Source organism: Culex quinquefasciatus, chromosome 2 (assembly GCF_015732765.1).
Source record: "Culex quinquefasciatus strain JHB chromosome 2, VPISU_Cqui_1.0_pri_paternal, whole genome shotgun sequence".
In the NCBI taxonomy this organism is placed as follows: Eukaryota; Metazoa; Arthropoda; class Insecta; order Diptera; family Culicidae; genus Culex; species Culex quinquefasciatus.
In genome coordinates this window covers 162,876,160-162,899,084 of record NC_051862.1, presented here as the reverse complement: position 1 = coordinate 162,899,084, position 22,925 = coordinate 162,876,160, and the positions used below count along the sequence as shown (strand labels likewise).

The 22,925-nt window shown below is 37.4% G+C and overlaps 1 protein-coding gene across 5 annotated transcripts in view; it reads left to right on the top strand.

The window, feature by feature from the left end:
- LOC6037067 (insulin receptor substrate 1) overlaps positions 1–22,925 on the top strand; it is a 407,646-nt gene that overhangs the window by 241,664 nt on the left and 143,057 nt on the right. The gene's annotated exons all lie outside the window — the stretch shown is intronic.

The window sequence follows — 22,925 nt, the reverse complement described above, 5'->3', positions numbered from 1 at the left end:
CATTTATTGGCGCGCGAGGAGGCTCTTCGGCGTCGACTTCAGCCCCGATGCAACATTGTTGCACTCGGCAAACTGCATCGTTGCAAACGCGCGCCACTACCCGATTATTAAATTTATTTACTACCTCTCGGTTCTTCCCCTCCCCTTCAAGAGTAGTGGTACGACGATGATCATAACCCCTCCCCCGGCCTTCCGCATGCAACATTCTTTGAATAAATCAACTATTCCGACGCCAACTTTAAACCAGTCCTCCCCACTCTTCCACTTTCCTAGTAACGTGCATATATTAAAATCGACGTGGAGTTGTTTTTGTCTCGAATGCAATTTTCCGTGTTTGGAGCAAGTTTACCTTTTGTGATGGCGCGAAAAGGTGTCAATTTTACACGATATTTGAATTTAATGTATCACTTGATTTCAAGTTTGACTTGTTCATTCGATTTTGATCTCAAATTTGACTTAATTTCAATTTTGACTTGACCTTAATTTTCAGTCACCTCAAGTTTGACTTGATCTCAAATTTGACATAACCTCAAATTGAACTTAACCTCAAATTCGACTTAATCACAAATTTGACTTGATATCAAGTTTTACTTAATCTCAAATGTGACTTGATGTCAAATTAGATTTGATCCCAACGATTGAATTGACTTCAAATTTGACTTAATCTCAAATATGACATGATCTTAACTTTTACTAGATCTCAAATTTGACTTGATCTCAAATTTTAATTGATCTAAAACTTGACTTGATCTCAAATTAAACTTGACTTTAAATTTTACTTGAAACAAAAATTTGTTTTGATCTCAAATTTGACTTGAGCATGAGCATGAGCATGAGCATGGTTGACTGCCAATGAGCTGCTACTCCGTTATTGACAGATCAGCTGAAGTTACACAATGAACCAACAGATGAGTAGTGGGAGCTAATCATCCTCACTGTATAACCCCTGAAGATCTCTGCTTTAAGTCAATACCGGCGCCCCCCCAAGGAGATGCAGTTCAACAAAGGTAGGAATGTTAGTCCGATAGTTGAAGTTGCAGACTCATCAGACACAGAGTTTGTCGCTCTATACCTGTTGACACCGCATGAGACCGTTGAATCCACAGCATCTCCTTCAAGCATCACGGGAAGTGGGGAATTGTGTTAGTAGGGGAAGGAAAGGGAAGGTCAGGATTCATCTTGGTAGATGATATGACCAGAATGTGAACTGTGAACCATAATCGTTGCCTTCTGAGCTACGACGCTATGAGAAGGACTTATCATTCGCGTATTTTTACTTTTACCGCCGGCGTGCCATCCGAGCAACGATGCTTTGGGATGGGCTTTCAACACGAAATGAAATTTGAATTAACGCATTATTCGGTAACGTACAATTTAAAATGGATCCGTCGTCGTGCCATCCGAGCCACGATGCTAAGGGATGGGCTTTCAAAACAAAATTAAATTTTTAGCAACGTATTATTCGTTATCATGTAAACCTCAAATAGTGCTGATACACCGAACTGTTTCAATCGATTTAATGAAATTTTTCGCGCATGACTTCTTTGCAACAAACTTCCCCACGAATTTACCCAGTCCGGACCGCGAACAACCGGCTCAACAACAGAAAGAAAATATATACACGCTACGCGAAGCCTTCTATCAATAAATTCAAGAATCTTCTATCATTTTCTCGCGCGTTGGTTCTTTAACCGATCCCCCCCCCCCCCCCACGAACACCACACGACTGAGGGCCAAACTCCCAAGGCCACCACGCGACACTTTTTCAATGAATTCCAGAATCTTCTATCACTTTCTCGCGGATTTTCGCGCGTCGATTCTTCAACCGATCTCCCCGACGAACACCACGCGACTGAGGGCCAAACTCCCAAGGCCACCACGCGACACTTTTTCAATGAATTCCAGAATCTTCTATCACTTTCTCGCGGATTCTCGCGCGTCGATTTTTCAACCGATCTCCCCGACGAACACCACGCGGCTGAGGGCCAAACTCTGTTTTGATCTCAAATTTGACTTGATTTAAAAATTTGACTTGATCTCAAATTTGACTTGATCTCAAGTTCGACTTAATCTCAAATTTGACGTGATCTCAAATTTTACTTGATCTCAAATTTTACTTGATATCGAATTTGACTTGACCACAAATTAGTCTTGATTTCAAATTTGACTGGATCTCAAATTAGACTTGATCACAAATTTGAGTTTTTCAAATTTGAATTGATCTAAAACTTGACTTGATCTCAAACTAAACTTGATTTTAAATTTTAATTGAAACAAAAATTTGACATGATCTCAAATTTGACATAATCTCAAATTTGACTTGATCTCAAATTTGACTTGATCTCAAATTTGACTTGATCTCAAATTTGACTTAATCTCAAATTTGACTTTATCCCAAATTTGACTTGATCTCAAATTTGTCTTGATCTCAAATTTGACTTGATCTCAAATTTGGCTTGATCTCAAATTTGGCTTGATCTCAAATTTGACTTCATCTTAAATTTGACTTGATCTTAAATTTGACTTGATCTCAAATTTGACTTGATCTCAAATTTGACTTGATCTCAAATGTGACTTGATCTCAAATTTGACTTGATCTCAAATTTGACTTGATCTCAAACTTTACTTGAGATCAAATTTTACTTGATCTCAAATTTCACTTGATCTCAAATTTGACTTGATCTCAAATTTGACTTGATCTCAAATTTGACTTGATCGCAACTTTGTTTTCATCTCAAATTTGGCTTGATTTCAAATTTGACTTGATCTCAAATTTGACATGATCTCGAATTTGGTTTGTTCTCAAATTTGACTTGATCTCAAATTTGTCTTGATCTCAAATTTGACTTGATCTCAAATTTGGCTTGATCTCAAATTTGGCTTGATCTCAAATTTGACTTCATCTTAAATTTGACTTGATCTTAAATTTGACTTGATCTCAAATTTGACTTGATCTCAAATTTGACTTGATCTCAAATGTGACTTGATCTCAAATTTGACTTGATCTCAAATTTGACTTGATCTCAAACTTTACTTGAGATCAAATTTTACTTGATCTCAAATTTCACTTGATCTCAAATTTGACTTGATCTCAAATTTGACTTGATCGCAACTTTGTTTTCATCTCAAATTTGGCTTGATTTCAAATTTGACTTGATCTCAAATTTGACATGATCTCGAATTTGGTTTGTTCTCAAATTTGTCTTGATCTCAAATTTGACTTGATCTCAAATTTGACTTGATCTCAAATTTGACTTGATCTCAAATTTGACTTGATCTCAAATTCGACTTAATCTCAAATTTAACGTGATCTCAAATTTGACTTGACCACAAATAAGTCTTGATTTTAAATTTGACTGGATCTCAAATTAGACTTGATCACAAATTTAAGTTTCCTAAATTTGACTTGATCTCAAATTTGAATTGATCTAAAACTTTACTTGATCTCAAATTAAACTTGATTTTAAATTTTACTTGAAACAAAAATTTGACTTGATTTCAAATTTGACATAAACTCAAATTTGTCTTGATCTCAAATTTGACTTGATCTGAAATTCGACTTTATCTCAAATTTGACGTGATCTCAAATTTGACTTGATCTAAAATTTTACTTGATATCGAATTTAACGTGATCTCAAATTTGATTTGACCACAAATTAGGCTTGATCTCAAATTTGACTGGATCTCAAATTAGACTTGATCTCAGATTTATTCAAATTTTAAACCTCATCATATTTAAAAAAAAAATCTAAATTTTCTCTACGTCAGCTCTGAATGCCCCCCGTCAACCACGTCACAAAAATTTTCCCATTAAATTTACGCTGCCCTGCTACAATGTTGCACAAATTGCTGCGCCCAAAAAATTCTGATCGAAACAACTCGCAACTCGTCATACACAGCAACCGGTTCGAACTCCTTTCAAAACATGATCATCGATCGGCCGGAATTTCGTCCAGTCAAAACACGACGGTCTTCTCACGGTTCTTGTAGCAGGCTACAGAATCCTGCATTCAGGACCTCTCGTACGCGAGGGGCTTGGTCAAGTTCAAGCCCGCGTGATTCGTTTTTTTTTAATGTTTTGTTCGATCATCACACCATCCCCATTGGGTACCTCCCCCCATCGTTTCACGTTTGTTTTGATCCCGGCTGAACAGTCAATTCCTGCACGGAAAGAAATGGTTGTGAATTTTTGTTCATGGCATCGTGAATAATTATTCATGAATATTTGTTGATTTGTTCGGTAATACAAACTATACTTTTTCATCATTTCGCTGCCGTCCATGGCTTCAAAGTTCACGGAAAAAAAATCTATAAACATTTTTTTTCCGTGCACAGCCAATCGTAGCCACCATGGAGTTCCTGGGCCTGATTGTTCTGCGCCAGCTGCCCCCGGGCCCTTTTCGATATTTTTTTTTTCGTGCGCTGTTATTTTATGCAAACAGGTGACTCCTGGGGGCGAGGAACTTCCGTGAAGCAAGGAGGACCGTGAGGAAATTATGATCAATGATGATCGGCTCCAAGGGACCGCGCCGCCGCCGTCAATGTGGTAAAAGTTATTGGATGCAACATTGTTGCACCGAAGAATCGATGTTTTAGCGCGCGGCGGCCACCACACTCTTTTTAGTAATTCGTTTCATGCTTGAGCGAAGCATTTTGAACGGCGGGTCGGGAGGTATTTTTTTGTGGCATTTCTTGGGCTAAAGGAGTGTCCGGCGCGGCTCGTGAGCTGCAGTTGATTGCATTCGATGTGCAGCCAATGAGCCCGATAAATCGAGGCCTGGTTATGGCGTGGAATTCAATTTTGCTTACGGTTTGGGCGATCGCAGCGAAGCGTGTGTTCCGAGCGGTTACAGGTCGTGGACTTTGGTGAAGAGTGACTGAATTTGAAATTTCTTTTTTTTTTTGACGAAAAGTTTCTGCGAGGTTGAATTTGTTTTTCGATTGTCCAATACTTTATCGAAATGCCCAACACCATGACCCTTTCCTCTAATTTCCAACACTTTGGCCCATTTACCCTATTGTCCTACATCATGGTCATGGTAATGGTTTCCAATTTAATATGACCTTAAATTTGACGTGATCTTTATTTTTGTCTTCAAGTTTGACTTAAATTTAAAATTTGACTTGGTGTAATTTTTGACTTAACCTCCAATTTGACTTGGCATCAAATTTATCTAGGTTTAAATTTTGACTTGGCTTGAAATTTGACTTGATCTCAAATTTAATTTGATCTCCAATTTAATTTGATCTCAAATTTGCCTTAATCTCAAATTTAACTTGATCTCAAATTTGACTTGATCTCAAATTTGACTTGATCTCGAATTTGACTTGATCTTAAATTTGACATGATCCCAATTTTGACTTGATCTCAAATTTGACTTTATCTTAAATTTAACTTGATCTCAAACGTGACTTGATTTCAAATTTGACTTTATCTTAAATTTAACTTGATCTCAAATGTGACTTGATTTCACATTTGACTTGATCTCAAATTTGACTTGATCTCAAATTTGACTTGATCTCAAATTTGACTTGATCTTAAATTTGACTTGATCTCAAATTTGACTTGATCTCAAATTTAACTTGATCTCAAATATGACTTGATTACAAATTTCATTTGACCCCTAAAAGGACATGACCTTATTTTAAACTTGACTTTAAATTTGACTTGATCTCAAATTTAACTTTATCTCAAATTTGACTTAGTCTCTTATTTGACTTGATTTCAAATTTGATTTGATATCAAATTTGGATTGATCTCAAATTTGGATTGATCTCAAATTTGACTTGATCTCAAATTTGACTTGTTCTTAATTTTGTTTTGATCTCATATTTGACGTGATCTCAAAATTTGACTTGATCTCAAATTTGACTTGTTCTCAAATTTTACTTGATCTCAATTTATACTTTATCTCAAATTTGACTTAGTCTCTTATATGACTTGATCTCAAAATTTGACTTGATCTCAAATTTGGTTTGACCTCAAATTTGACTTGATCTTAAATTTAACTTGATCAAAAATTTGACTTGATCTCAAATTTGACTTGATCTCAAATTTGTCTTGGTCTCAAATTTTTTTTTTTTTTTGTAGAGCCTTGAAACCACTGCGACCAATTATAGGAATATTGTGGTATCGGTCTCAAATTTGACTTGTTCTCAAATTTGATTTGATCTTAAATTTGATTTGATCTAAAATTTGACTGGATCTCAAATTTGAATTGATCTCAAATTTGACTTGATCTCAAATTTAACTTGATCAAAATTTCTAATTTCTAATTTGACTTATCCTTAATTTTGATATTACATCAAATTTTATTTTACCTTCAATTTGGCTTGACCTTAATTTTTTAAAACTTGTTTTTGTTTAGTAAATTTTTCTGGAAATTTTTCTCGTTTGTAAAATTTAGTTTCTGGGTTGAAATGTCGTCAAGTCTCAAAGCAAACGCTGGTGTGACATTTTGTTTCGTTGAAAAAGGTGCATTTTTTTTAATTAAATGATAAATCTAATTAAAAAAAAACGGTTTGATTCCACCGAAAATCCCAAAAAAAACCACCTCACATGCAAATGACCAACCTCTCCGGAATGCAATTTTCCCGCCCGTCGATTCGTTTTTAATGTTGTCACCATCATTGTCGCGCTATCATAAGGGTGTTCGGCATGCAACACCCCGAGCGTCGACCGTTCCGGCCAGAAGTCTGGCATCACCGCCCAGAAGACCAACAAGTTTTAAGTTATTAACTGTTTTGCATATTTTGTGTGCTGCACACCAAATATTTGTGCTGACATTTATCCCGTGTCATGGACCAGTAAGAAAGCATGTGTGGATGTGTAGTGTTGCACTAGGGTGGTTCAAAAATTTTATTTCTCGAAATTCGCTGACTTAAGTCCTAAAGGACCACCCTAAGATCAAGGTGCATCTTTCATTTTCTGGTTCAGGTCCACGATTACACCTTGAATCGCATTACTTTTTGTACCTTTTTTTTCCTCCAAGTTCAACTCCGATAAACCAAACTGGACACATCTTCCCAGAGTGGTGCCGTCGTGTCACACGGTATGTTTATCGCTTTTCTCTGTGTGTGAGAGCATGTGGGGGGAAGTTTCTGTTGCAATGGTGCGAGTAAACAGTAATTAAAATTGTCCACCGCACTGCGCGTTGGTGGCGCATCAGTCTCCTCTGCTGGCTGGATAAAACCGGTTTTAAATAGGTAAACCTTTCGAGATTCTTCATCAGCCAGAAAGTGCACCGTCATGTTGGTTTACGTTGGGTGACAAGATTTGTGCAGTTGTTTGTGGGTTGAGTCGGGCTTTTTGTTACTGTAAACATAGATTTGGAGGTAGAAATAGGATACAGTATGTAAAAAAAGTATTTACACCCCTTGGGCACTATGCACATTTTGTGATGAAACATGTAAAACATTTAAAGTTTGACAGGAACCTAGTACTACGTTTTGTTCAAAAACTCGTGCCAAACATTTTGCTACAAAAAACTCATGAAAAGATGATTTCTATAAAAAGTTATATAACAAATACTATTACGAAAATAAAAAAGGTGCAAAAAAAGTTTGTACACCTTTCGAAAACTTAACATAAATAATGTTATTTGTTGACAAATCACCATAAATCCAGTCTCCCAACTCCAAATAGGCATCCTTGACTGATTAAAAAAAGAATTTGGATTGAATATAAAGTTTACTAACTACTTAGTATAAAAGTTTATATAACTCTGGAAATTCTATATAAAACTTATCTAAACTTAATTTTGCAAACTTTTAATTCAACTAAATGTCAATATATTACCATATAATTGCTAAATAAACATTTTGGAGTGGGTTATAACACCGTTTTGGGGGTATTTGTATCGATAGAATAGATTTTTCGTTGGAATTTCGTACCGACCCGGAATTACGTCGTAGGAAAATCCGCCGGCATCCGAACCGGTCCACGATTCACAAGTTAACCTATGTGGAATCGGAAAGGGCATAAAATTTCCGATCTTTTGATACCCATACATCTAGGTTTTCTTTAAAACCTACGTTTTTAAATACCTAAGCAAAAACGTTGTTATGGTTTCGTTTGAGCAACCTGCCAAAAATGTATGGAATTTCGTAATTTTTGTTCTCGTGGATCAAACTTACTTTTTGCCCAGGTATTTAACACCGTGGGTTTAATAGAAAACCTGGATGTATGGGTATCAAAAGATCGGAAATTTTATGCCCTTTCCGATTCCACATAGGTTGACTTGTGAATCGTGGACCGGTTCGGATGCCGGCGGATTTTCCTACGACGTAATTCCGGGTTGGTACGAAATTCCAACGAAAATCTATTCTACCGATACAAATACCCCAAAACGGTGTTATACCCACTCCAAAATGTTTATTTAGCAATTATATGGTAATATATTGACATTTAGTTGAATTAAAAGTTTGCAAAATTAAGTTTAGATAAGTTTTATATAGAATTTCCAGAGTTATATAAACTTTTATACTAAGTAGTTAGTAAACTTTATATTCAATCCAAATTATTTTTAATCAGTCAAGGATGCCTATTTGGAGTTGGGAGACTGGATTTATGGTGATTTGTCAACAAATAACATTATTTATGTTAATTTTTCGAAAGGTGTACAAACTTTTTTGCGCCTTTTTATTTTCGTAATAGTATTTGTTATATAACTTTTATAGAAATCATCTTTTCATGAGCTTTTTGTAGCAAAATGTTTGGCATGAGTTTTTGAACAAAACGTAGTACTAGGTTCCTGTCAAACTTTAAATTTTTACATGTTTCATCACAAAATGTGCATAGTGCCCAAGGGGTGTAAATACTTTTTTTACATACTGTACATTCACAATTTGACTGCAACATGTCTGTGACATGACTGCGACATAACTGTGACAAAACAGGTTGAATACAACATCATTTCTGTCACAAGTTCGGTAGAGGTGTGGGGTGAAACACGACTTCAAATTGACTGCTACGTGCATGCAACATGACTGTGACATGATTGCAACATGACTGCTATAAGATACAAAGAAATGTGGAGTGCATCATGACTGCAAATCGTTTGCAACATTTCTTCAAAATGACTGTGACATGAATTTTTTATTCTCTTCAAGAAAAAGTTAGATCTTGAAGCAATATTCAACGTCTTGTCAGAATCATCAAGGGACAAACATTGTTACAACCCATTAAGTAATCATTTTTCTAGTCACAGCTCTGCTGGCACATGTCCTGCAACAATGTTTGCCAAATGTTTACAAGATGAAAGCGATTCCCCTCCACCATACCTTCAACTACTTGTCAATTTTGTAAACGTGCTCGAGCTACAAACTCCGCGTTACAACAAGCTAGCAGTGGCCACTTCCATTACTGTACGATTCCAAAATATCCGTTACATAAGTGGGCTCCTCGCCCGAGCAACATCCGGTGTGTCCTGTGAGCTTTATCGTCTTTCCTCGTTTACTGTGTAGTAGAAGAAGTAGGTGAGCTTTCTTTTCCCCTTCGGTCCGAAAGCCAATCGGTGCTCTTTCCTTTCGAGAGTACCCTTGCACAGTAATATCGTCGGAGACGGTTCTTGGGTGTGCAGCAGCAGCAGCCAGGAAATGTTGATCCTTTGTTGAATTTTGATAACGTCAAACATTTTTCCCCAGTTAACTACAATACGACCAACCGACTGACTGCGCTGGTTACTGGCAGGGATGTTGCACTGTTAAAAAGTTCTTGTGGACTGCGGTTTAGCTGCAGAAATACTTTTTGACAGTTACAGAACTATGGCATGATTGCAACATGCCTTCAATTGTTGCAACGTGACTGTGACATGACTGCAACAGGTCTGCAACATGACTAAAAAGTGACTTTTACATTTCTACAAACTACATTTTTTTCAACCGTGCCCACCTCCTCATCTCAGTTGCAACTCGTGTATGTGGGCTGGTATACCTTCTGGCAGTAAGCACTTCCGTTACTACCGTGTCGTCGTCGTCGCCGGTTTCCTGGATGTTGCATCGTCTCCGTCGTATCCGGCGGTGTCCTGCTCGGCCGATTGTGTTTGCCCACGGGGGTGAAGTCGAGAAGAGGCTACGGGGGTGTTGCTTTCATGGAAAATCAAATTTTCCCTCCGTTTTGACAGTTCCCACAGTAACGTGGAGGGGGGCGGAGGGTGACACCGACGAGGACCGGGAAAGTGCAACTGTTCGCCGAGTTTTGTGTGTTCAATTTTTATAGAGTCCTCTCTCAAAAAAAAAAAAAAAAACGAATTGGCAGAGTATCGAAGTAATGGATGTCGTTGGTTCACAAGTACATCCAGAGTGTCGTGGATGAGCGATTACTACGGTTCTAGTGGACAGGATTTCGGTGACGGGGAAAACGGGTCGTTTTTACTTTATTGCTGGATTATGTGTCTAGTGGATTCTGCTGCAAATTGCCAGTACTAAACGGTTTGGTAGTAAAAGGGTGTCGCGAGTGCTCGTAACTGTGACCCATTTTGACAGCCGATAATGTATTGCCATTTTTTGAGGTTTAAGGATATTTCAAGATTCGTTTTCTTTTAACCATGACAAAAAAAGCTCACGATTACCAAATACCCAACCTCCCCCTTAAAAAGTTCTCAACTCGTCACTAATTACTTTATTTTCACTCTTTTCCCCCCGTTCTCGTTACAGGTAAGCAATCACAGAGCAAACTTGGCGCGGTGGCGCCCCATTATCAAGGAAAAATTGCAATAACCCAGTGGCAGTAAGTCATAATCGTTGTTGTTTACAAACGGTCGGCGTCGTTGTCAGCGCCAGCGTCGCATTGTGACTTGTACACAGTCACCACCACCTTCATTTCCGACGTCGCGGGCGCCCGTTTATGTAATGTCCAGCCCTGCAACCTTCAGGGGCCGAATAAACAAGAATTTTGTTGTGATAACACAATTTGTAATTTTTTTTGATCAATTTCAACAAAAAATGTTGCTGATTTGGTGACTCAGCAAAACGTACCATTAAATTTGCATTTCTGATCAAATAAAACATAGTTTGTTACTGATTTAACAAATTTTGTTCGGTTTCAAACTTTTAAATGTTTTTAGCAAGTCAAAATGCTGTTGTTTAATCTCAATCAAATTTGTGACCAACTCCTAAAACATCGCTTGTTAAAACCTCATCAAACCATATTCTACCTTCACCAACTCCCCTTTTTTGCTCGGGGCACCGCAGTGACTGTTGCAGCTGGGTGCTTCCTCCCCCCTAATTGCATCACATTTTGCCAGCATTTTGACGGCCCCACCACCACCGTCCCCTTATCGCCACGGGGGAAGTCGCTGATTGGTTACTACAATTGCAAGCTCATTGCACAAACTTTGGGAAGGTGGTGGTCGTCAATAATTTCCTTCCCCCCTCTCCCGTCTGGAAGTGACTTTTTGCGTTGGTTATGAGTTGTTTACCAGCGAATTTGCCGCGTTGTTTTTGTGCACCCGACGCCGCGCGGAGTGTGCTTTGTTTTGTGTGTTTTGCTGTTGTTCTGGGTTTACAAGCGAACCCGTGGGTACTTCTTAATTAGTTTACAAAATATGGAAGAAAATGGGATTATGGGAGCCGTGCGACGACGGGAGGGCGCCTTGCGAACTGATAGTGGAGGTTGGATTGCTGTTTATGAAAAATATTTGAAATTGAGGTTTTGCCAAAAGAAAATTCAGTTTAATATAGTAATTTTTTTTTCATAACACAGCTTGTTATTGAATTTTCTTCTCTCGTCGATTGTTAATCAACAACTAATATTATTATAACAAGTTTTGCAAATGTTCGAAATATTTAACTGATTTCTATCATGTGTCGTCAATCGTTTGTTATGATTTCTTGTCTCGTCGATTGTGAATTAACAATTTATGTTATCATAACAAATTTTGTTATTGATAGAAATATCTTACTAATTTCGGTCATGTATTGTCATTCGTTTTTTTATGATTTCTTTGGTTTTGTTTTTTTTCTATGTTATTTGTTTGTTATAACAATAGTAGAAATTTAACAATCTATGTTATTTATTCAACATTTCTCTATTAGAGGCCATCCATTAACCACGTGGACACTGTTTGAAAATTTATTTATTTTTTCTTAAAAAAGTACATTTTGAGTCATACCCGAGCAGACGGAAATAACGTGGGAATAACATTTTATGATGTTTGAAAATACTCGGCCAATAACATTTTATGTTATTCATAACAAGATTTTTTTTGTTGGATTTTTATTGTCATAACAGACTAATATATTTTGAGTTATTCTTCGTACAAATCTCTGTTAATCCGACCATCACAATAACAGTTGGAGTTACAGTTTTCCATGACAAAAAATGTTATCCTCAAGTTGTCTTGGCTTTCAACCAATACCAGACCAATACCAAATTTTGTTATGATAACATAAACTGTTATCAAACTCTTATGCAAAAATGGATTTCGCTAGAATATTCCGTAACAAATTTGTTTTTTTTACATTATTTTTTTATTTAAATGCCTTGAATTTTGTTATTACCGTCTGCCCGGGTAATTGTTTTCAAATTATTTTTTTATCGCTTCACTTTGCAACTGTTTCAAAATTGAAAGAACTTTCCAACGAATAACTTCCATCAAGCGGTCAATTAAGATCGTAACTCGCATCTCAAGGAAGAAGCATTTCACTCTATCTTCGACTCCACAGTAATGCAACAATTCTTGCGCAAATGTTTGCCGTGTCTGCATCCATCACCATTAGTGAGAGGTTCTTCCAAGGCAAAACCCCCCCAGTAAATTACTCTCTGACCTTGAAGTGTCTCGGTTCAAACTGTGATAGAGAGCTTTCGAAGGAGTTTTTTTTTTATTTTCCTAAATAAAAGATAAGAAAATGGACTAGCTCGTCCCTTCCGCACGAGCCGTCCATTGTGTGTCAAGAAATGTCCTTCTTTTTGAGTTTTCCAGAATAGAAGGAGAAGGTCCTTCTCTGTCGCTTCCTTGCACGTCGAGTAATCCGTAAACGATGGAGTTATTTCTGTAACGCTTCTCCAAGTTTGTTCCAGTAACCCACAAGCCACGTCGTCGCATCGCACCACACTTGCACTAGTTTACACTGACTGAAGTGTTGCGTAATGGTTATTATTATTTGCAACACGTGTCCGGGGCGCTAGTTCTTTGTGGCAGCTCCAGCTCCAGCAAAAGGGAGGGGGACGGGGGACGGGATTGAGATAGTTTGTTTGTTTGTTTACTTCGAAGAGCTTCGAAGCCGGGTTGGGCTAGGGTGGTCCATGGGTCTTCGATCTGCATGATTTTGTATGATATTGAAGATGGGAAGTTTTAGTACTTAAGTTGTTTAAGGGGATAAGGGAAATGCTCCACGATATTCTAAAGTAAACTTGATGTTAGTCTTTTTTTATTATTTGCAAAAAGTAGATTTTGAAGACGACAAGTTTTAGTGCTTCATTTTTTTAAGGGGATAAGGGAAATTCTCCAAGGTACTCTTAAGCTATTTTTGCTTGAAGTTTGTCGTTTTTTTACAGAAGAATACAAGAAGGCATCTTTAAGTAGGATTTTGTTGATGGGAATTTTAAGTGCTTTACTTTTGGAAGGGGATAAGGGAAATTCTCCACGATATCCAAAAGTTAGTTCCATTTAAAGTTTGATGGTTTCTAGGAAGGTTAAAGTTCTAGTTTTAAAGGGGATAAGGGAAATTCTCCACGATATTCTAATGTTAACTCCACTTGAAGTTGGTTGGTTTTTTTCTTATTATTGGCAGAAGGGGTACGAGGAAGCATCTATAAATCGTCTCCACGATATCCAAAAGTTAGTTCCGTTTGAAGTTTGACAGTTTTTGGGATGGCAAATGTTCTAATTCTTTACTTTTTTAAGGAGGTAAGGGAAATTCTCCACGATATCCCTAAGTTAGTTTCGCGAGGGGGCATCTTTAAGTATGATTTTAAAGACGGGAAGTTTTAGTGCTTTATTTTTTTAAGGGGATAAGGGAAATTCTCCACGATATCCTGAAGTTAGTTCCGCTTCAAGATTGACGGTATTCGATAAGGCAAAAGTTCAAGGATGCGCCAAAAACAACAAAGGAAACGAAAACCAAAAAGTTTGAATCAAACTTGGTCAAAATCAGGTCAAGTCCAACCAACGGGCCACCCTAGCCGACAAAGATGCAGCAAGGTTGTTTGAAGCGTGTGTCACTGATAACATTGTTGTTTGAACGGTCGCAGCTACAATGTATAATTCTTGGGGTTTTGTATATCTGGGTGCCACTTGTGTCCGAGAACAAGACGCCTTGTTAGGGCGAGCTATTGACGAGAAGGGGGGGTGGGGGAGGTATAATGGCGATTCAGTTTGCAAATAAATTTCCTGACTGGCGATGCGATCAGCAGCGCAATCCCAGAACACGGACTCCCAGCACGATGATGCATCCTCGATGAGGGGCACGAGCTGTGGTAATGGGTTTAAATCAAAATCTAATTAAAACGAAGCTGGGCAAGCTCTCGGGGTTCGGGATCGTAATAATCGTTTTGTGGAACGAGCAAATCATGCCGAATTGCGGTTGTTTAGCTTTGGAGATTTGGTTGCCAAATTTATTATTTTGCTTTTCAGGGTGATATAACGTTTTTTTACTGAATTTCCTGAGGTCATAGGACACTTGATATGTTCAACTTCATATTTTTCCATTTTAACTAAAATCATGAAATTCAGCAAAAAAAAATCCTGTGAACATCGTCTCAAATTGAAGCCCCCTTATTATGCAAACTCAATTCACAACTATCAAACTCGAATTGCTGGCAATTTCCTCAAGTCGTAAAATTCCAGTAACTACCAATCCACAAGTATCATCGCGCGGTTGCAACTATCCTCGACACCAGCCTAACCACTCGTCATAAACTGCTCTCCGCCGATTCCGGACGCGTCTCGTTCCGCTCGCTTGCATAGTTAGGAAGTACCGACTCCCTCTCCTCAACCCCCTTCCTGGACCGCACCCAAACTTCTTCCTTTTAGCACCAATCAAATTAGCGCAAATTATTTCACAGCAATTTTACAACCAATTATAAATTTAAATTAATTACATAATGAAGAGAGGAGGCCCCACATCGCAAACGTCGTTACCGAGCATCGGGAACAAAAGCAACAAAAAAGGAAGCAAAACGAAAAAAAAAACACGCCAACTAGTGATCCTCCCCGACTAGTCACCGACGAGTCGAAAGTCAAGTGGGGCCGATAAGAATAAACGCTGCAAAAAAAGGGTTGATGGCTACAACAACATCAGGGGGAACAAAAAAAACTTGAGGAAGCAAAACTACGCGCGCCGGTGGATCGCAGAATGGATGGACGAAAACATCCTCTAGAACGACCGACGATTACGACGACGGCCCGGGTGAAATTCTTGGCCACCTTTCTCCGTGGGTGGGTTGGCCAGAAGGCATCCCATTGAGGAGAGCAGCGGAAAAAAAAGTAGTGCTGGCCCACCGGCGAATATGTGGAGGTATTTGGACATGGTGTCAATTTTCTGTTTAAAAGAAATTGTAAAAACGTGTGGGTACGTTTTTAATTTGCGGAACTTACGCTCTGGCTGCCGACGACTCCAAGTAGAACTGCTGTTGCTGATCCCGGGTGACTGCTGGAGACTGCTGGCTGCTGGAGACTGCTCGTTCCAATACGAGGATGAGGAGTTCTCAATTGACTGAAGTAAAACAGTTGTTTTTGGGAGTGATCTCCGAACTTAACTTTTATTTGGAAAATTTTACAATATAACATTAAGCCTACGTGTTACACTACTGAAGTATATAGTTTAAATTATTGATCAGCATAAGAGTAAGCGGGACGGATTAATCAGATTTACACACTTCCTTCCTTGTCACGTAATCCTTTTAACTACCTCGCCACATGGTGTCTACCTTCTCACTAATCTCATTAACCCTTTGATATTTCCTTTGTTCTTGGTAGCCCCCCTGTGGTCAGGTGAATCTACCTGGTATTTCCTATGAGAATAAATCTTATTGAAATGTCCGGTTTGAAGATATTTCCGGATCTTTATAAATGTTCACTACGCGTCTACATTCCGGGACCCGTAAATCATCCTATGGTTTACAAAATAAAATATTACAGATGCGTCTCTAAATTTATGTTGATCCGTGCTTGTTCTCTTGTTTTGTTACATTTAATCTTCCTGTATATCATTATCCATGTCATGGGATTAAATATTAGTATACATACATAACTCATCATGATTATTCCAGAAAAGAATGATGAAATGCGACAAAAACCTATAATATATGATGATTCAAAATCGAGTATATAATGTTCTGGGCCTTTTCAACTACATTTAATGCTTCTAATCGATATCCTTGTTGGTCTGTTTGATGGCCGTCTAATAGTCTATGAAGCACATTTGAGGCAACGCGTTTGTCTACCTGATTATAAATCATGTTTTTCATTTTCTCTACACTGTCATAGTCATAAACACCGCTTTCCATTAAGTTTGGTAAAGGAGTGTATTTCCAAGCTGTGACTATTTCTGTTGAAATTTTAGACGGTGCTACCGTTTCTCTAAATTTGTTATCTACTGTGTACCATTTCCCTCCAATGCGAAATTTTGCAGGCAGTATTGGTGTACAATCAATTTGATTTCCACGATTTTGTAAAATTCTTGTTACTGGTGCAATGAACATGGATTTATTATTATAAAATACTGGAATCTCTTGGTAACAGTTATCCTCAAACCGGGGTGTTACGTATACAGGTTTGCATTCGAGTACATGTAATACTTCCCTGCTGCTACTGCTGTATATCCTGATCGTCTTATAATGCTTGAGACGAATTCAGCTGGATTAATTCTTGCTAATGTTAGTTTTGTTTCTAGTAAAGATTTGTCGACTTTACACATCTCTGTCATTACAGTATTGTACAACTCCGTCATACTTTGTCCGAAGTAGTTTTCTACGAACGTAATTTTTGAGTTGAAATATGTAAAGAGATCAAAATTTCTTCCCACCACGTTTGATTTCGTGAATGGGGAATCTCTAACAGATGTTTCTAAAAGAATAATGCGGGGTGATCAGTGGTATACCCTATTCTTCCACAGATTCTCGTTACATCTTTGGTGCGTATCGAGAACAAATGAGTGGAAGTAATAGTACTATACATTGGGTTTGAATTTTCGTTATTCACGGTTTTGTTAACTACCCCTTCAAACAAAACTTCAAATTCAGTTTCTTCGCATTTTTTATTGAATTCTATGTCCCATGTTAAGTACCCATCTTCTGCATCCAGACATTTTCCTTGGCTGTACGTGCAGGTTAAACCATTTCTCAAATGAATAATATCATTTTCTGAATCTACTACTGCTGTATAATCGCGTAGAGTAATTTCATATTGATAGTAAACCAGAGCGTCTTCCCAGGTGTAAAGATGAGTTTTATAAGTCCCACCTCTGCAACTGCTACCGGAAAGTGTTCCAACGATCAATTCTTCCCCTCTAGTGGTAGCATTGCGTTTTAATTCGTGAAGGTGGAAGTCATACGCTAATTTGATTGTTCCCAGTTGTTGTGAATATCTACATTCCTCTGAAGTAAAATCTTTAACTATGTATTCATACCCTTTGTAATAATCCGATGTGTGCGAATGCATCCCACAATGCCTAATTTTTCTTTGTATTATAACTTTACATTGAAAAACTTTTGTCTCCTTGTTCACCTTTTTTTGTAACACCTGAATATATATTTCCTGTGTTGACAGATTAGTTGTCGGTGGTAAACATGAAGCCACGTCCAAGAGAGAGTAGCTAGTTAAATTTACCTCAGGATTGCTGCAATCATATGCAATTAATCCAGATCCTTGAAATCCAAGGGATTTTCCAAGGAATAAACATATAAAATACAACGTTGTTAAAATGTTCATCCAGGTGCAGGGTCTGATAATTTTCCTCCTCTTTGGTTTAGGGTCGGATGCAGATAACCTTGAAGCTAATTTTTAACTTCATCTATGTCTACTTGTTTTCTTATACCCCAGTTGGCTTTTGGTTTTTCAATAACCTTCATATAGCCTACAAAATGTACTGGGTTTTGTTCTTGTATATTTTTAGTTTGTTTTTCAGTTTCCTTAGGTTTAGATGGTTCCAAAACATCTAAAACTGCTAATTTCACGACTGGTCTGGTATATTCACCATTAGCGGTTTTTACTACTGCTGATCTTACATTACCGTCTTTGCCAGTATGAATTTTTATTATCATTCCCTTTTTCCATTTGGCTTTCTGATTGTCGTCGGCTATAAGTGCTATATCGCCAACTTTCACATTTTTTACAACCTTCGACCATTTTGATCGTTTTGCCTGAGTGGGCAGGTACTCGTGTAGCCACCTGTCCCAATAATTCTTTGCTAAGAGTTGTACTCTTTTCCATTGTTGCCTTGAGGCTTCGGCTTTAGAAACATCGTTTAGTGACGTCTCAGTACTTCCTGCACATCCCATTAAGAAATGATGCGGGGTAATAGGTTCGTCATCCGTTGCATCTAACGATATAGATGTAAGTGGTCTGCAGTTTATAATAAATTCAATTTCAGTGAGGAGTGCTCTAAGCGTATGTTCAGGCATAGTATCGCTAGGAAGCAAGGACTTAATCTCTCTTACCATTCGTTCCCATGCTCCTCCAAAATGAGGGGATAATGGAGGATTGAAGGTCCAAACGATCCCGTCAGACGCAAGCCTATAGCGAATTTTCTTTAACTCATTATCTGCACCTACAAAGTTGGTGCCATTGTCGCTATACAAGAACTTTATCTTCCCCCGTCTGCTTTGAACGGAGTTTAAACAGACCAAAAAGGCGTCTGCACTTAGATCGTGAGCAACTTCCAAATAAACTGCTCTTGTCGTCATACATGTAAAAACGACTCCCCATCTTTTTTCGGTCCTTCTACCTATTGAGACATTGTAAGGACCAAAATAATCTACTCCTGTATGCGTAAATGGTTTTACGTACGGTTGAGTTCGGCATTCAGGTAAAGGCGCCATTTGTGGAACGTAAGCCTTCGCCTTATTGTTTTTGCAATATTGGCATCTATTGACAACTTTATTCATAGCTGCTTTTATCTGAATTATATGGTATTTCAATCTCACTGCAGCGATTGCAACATCTCTCTTTTTTATGGTAAAAGATTTCGTGATGTTTTTTCAAAATGAGTTGTGAAACATAATGAGCTTTAGGCAAAATATATGGTTGCCTAGCTCCATATGGTAAGCATTTAACATTGACATACCGAGTGTTTGAAACCAGTGCGCCATTTTTATCTAAGATTGGTGTTAGTGGTTTAATATTACTCTCTTCTTCGATTCTATTTTTAGTTGTCAAGTCCAACACTTCATCGCTAAACGATTCCCATTGTGCCTTCTTGATAAGGATTATTTCTGCCTTTTCCATATCAAAAGCTGTAATATTTTTATCAAATGTTGTCTGTTTTGATTTATGTTTTAACCACTCTATGTATTTCATTACTATACATACCGACCTTTTTAAACGGGTCCAATCAGAGCACCATTCAATGTTCAACCAATCAAAATTTGGTTTATCTATAGCTGCTATGGTAAAAATAGGTCGCAATTCCTCATGGCTTAGATCTGGGGAACCTTTATCTCCAATTTTCCAAAGGTTATCGTAAGTTTTCAAAAAATCTGGACCGGAAACCCATTTTGATTGTGTTGTTATCATTTTAGTTCCTTCGTCTGCGGGATTGTTGGCTGTATCAATGTATTGCCATTGAGACTCTACTGTGGTATCTAAGATTTCACTTATTCTGTATTGCACAAATTGCTTATATTTCCTGACTTCAGATTTTATCCAGCTTAAAACTGTTTTTGAGTCGGACCAATGAGTTATTGTATTAATTTCCAACCGTGTTTCCTTTTGCACAGTATTTGCTAGTCTTGTTCCTAATACAGCAGCTTGTAGTTCCAAACGAGGTATTGACATAATTTTTGTAGGGGCAACTTTTGATTTACCTGCTACTATTGTCAAATCAATTCCCTTATCATGTATAGTTCTGATATAGATGACGGTAGCGTACGCTCTTGCTGACGCATCACAAAATACATGTAGTTCTCTTTTGATAATATTCTTTGCATATGAATAACATCTAGGAATTCTAAGGTTGTTTAGTGTAGATAATAGTTTTATCCACGTAGACCAATCTTCTTTTACTGAATCTGGAATTTTATCATCCCACTCTATTCCAACACGCCAAAGGTCTTGCATAATGATCTTTGAGTGTATCGTTATGTGTGCAATCAAACCTAGGGGATCGTAAATGCTCATAACAAACGACAATAACTGTCTTTTTGTAGGATCTTGTATCTCATCAAATTTGGCGGTTATTTTAAATTTATAATTGTCTTTATCCGTATTCCAGTACATGCCGAGTACTTTTTCAAAAACGTTCTCGTCCATGTCTAATTTGATTTCGTTCAATGCAGTTATTCTATCGCTGGGTAAATTTGCCAACAATGATTTTGAGTTTGAGATAAAATTTCTCATCTTAAAGTGTGCTTTGTCGTGGATTTTTATCACATCTAACACAATCTTTGTTGCCTTGTTTAAATCGTTGAAACTGTCTAGATAATCATCCACGTAATGATTTTTAAAATAGCTTCAACTGCCTCTGGACAAGTGTTCAAAAATTGTTTTGCGTTAGTGTTTTTACGTATTGTGCACAGGCTGGAGAACAAGTGGCACCAAAGGTCATTACTTGCATTTCATAGATGTCTAAACGTTCATTAGGATTTTTTCGAGAAACAATTCTTTGAGAGTTTCTATCCTCCTTACGAATTCCCACCTGATGAAACATCTCCTGTATATCACCGGATACAGCTATTGGTTCCTCCCTAAAGCGCATTTTAATTCCTAGAGATGATTCGGTCATATCGGGCCCAGATAACAACTGAGAATTTAATGAAATACCGTTAATTTTAGGCGCCGCATCGAAGACCAATCTTCGTTTTGGGGTTTCTTTGTTTTTATTTTCAATTATGAAGTGGGGCAGATAAAAGGTTCTCGGAAGTTCCGTTACTGATTCTTGTGGGCTTAACTTTCTCAGGTAACCTTTACCCAAATATTCATCTATTTTATTGTTATACCATTCCTTCAATGAAGGATCCTTAGCGCTCTTCTTTTCTAAAAGGAGGAATCTATTAAGAGCTGTTTTGAAGCTATTAGGAAGATTAACATTGTCATCCTTCCATAATAGACCAATTTCATATCCCTTTTCTGTTGGTACTAATGTTTTGCCCATTATTTGTAAGGCACGTTCATCTGATTTAGAAATAAGAACGTTTTCGGGAACTTTTACTCCCAAAGATTCAACCGAAAAGAATTTGGACATCATTTCTTTAATTGATTGCTCATCATCTATGTCTTCTGAAATTACAAATAAATGTTCGTTGTTGTTATGGGCGTCATGTTTACTATTGCCATATAATACCCACCTAACTTGGTCAATTTTGCTACAGGTTCAGAAAATTGTCCTGATATTTCTTTTTCCCCTTTGAACAAGTAAGCGTGAGGCAAACCCAATAGTATTGTAGGTGTTGCATTTTCATATGATTCTAATTGAACATTTTTAAATACGAGAACTGCTTTCTAAGACAGTTAATGTCTAGAGATTGTGTTGGAAGTTTTAAATTCTCGATAGTGCGTAGATCTTTAATGTTAAATCTATTATTGTTGGAAGATTTGATGCTTATTTGCACTGACATGCTTTTGGAGTCCTCTTGGGTATCTCCATTTGTCCATGCTAATGTCATTGGTTTAAATACTCCCTTAACCTGGAGTTGCTCTGCAGTATCAGCATTTATGAGACTTACTGATGAGCCGGAATCAAGAAAAGCAAAGGTTTCAACTTTATTGTTACCATTTATCAACGTTATTGGAACAATTTGATAAAAGACCTTGTTGTACCTTTTAACATGACAGTTTACTGTATGTTCTGTTGATACCCTTCCTGATCCAGAATCTGGTTTGTTTCCATGAAGCATCCTATTATGCTTACTTTTGCAATTATTTATATTACAAATTCGAGCAGATCGACATTGTTTTGTTACGTGATTTGCTCCTAAACAAGAGAAGCATAACCTCTTTTCCGTCACAAATTTTTGCTTTTCTTCTGGTGTCATTTTTTGAATTTAAAGCATTGTATTAGTTTGTGATTATTTAAATTACACTTGATACAGCTAATTTGGCTTGTATCCTGCGTGTGAAGAATTCGTTCTGATTTAGTTCTTGAATTTGAACTATCAGAGTCGACTAATTTTGCAATGGCTACCTTTTCTTTTGGTTTTAGAAAAGTGTAAAAATCTTTTATCGTTGGAGCTTTATAAGGATTGATAGGCGATGATAGCGTTTTTCTTCGTTTATATTATCTAACCATTGGTTCTGAAGACCAGATGGAAGTTTTTCATTAGATCCCGAACTAGTCGAGGATCGTTTAAATATTCTTCATGATGAAGACTCTCCATATTAATAACCAAATCTCCGATGGCTGATATAAAGTCAACCATGGATTTTGGGTTATCATAACTCGGGTTGCGAATTTTTATAATATCGTTCATTAATCCGTTGTAAATTTGTTCAATACTCCCAAATCGCTCTTCTAGAACGTTCATAATTTTGCTGACGTTACTAGAATCCGATAAAAGGGAGTTGACTCTAAGTAGAGCTTCTCCTTTTAAACATTTTTCAAGCCGGTTTAAGTTCTCTATGTCAGAGAAATTACCAAGCTTGGTGGTTTCAAAGAAAGTTTGTTTAAATTTTGGCCAATCTTTAAAAGAGCCGTTGAATTTTGGCAAGTCTATTAAAGTTTGCCTAAATAAAAATGAATCTGCAGTTCTTGGTTGAACTGACAGTCCTTCTAATTTATTGACTATGCCTTGTAAAAACTGGCAAGTCAATATATCTTTGTTTTCTGTT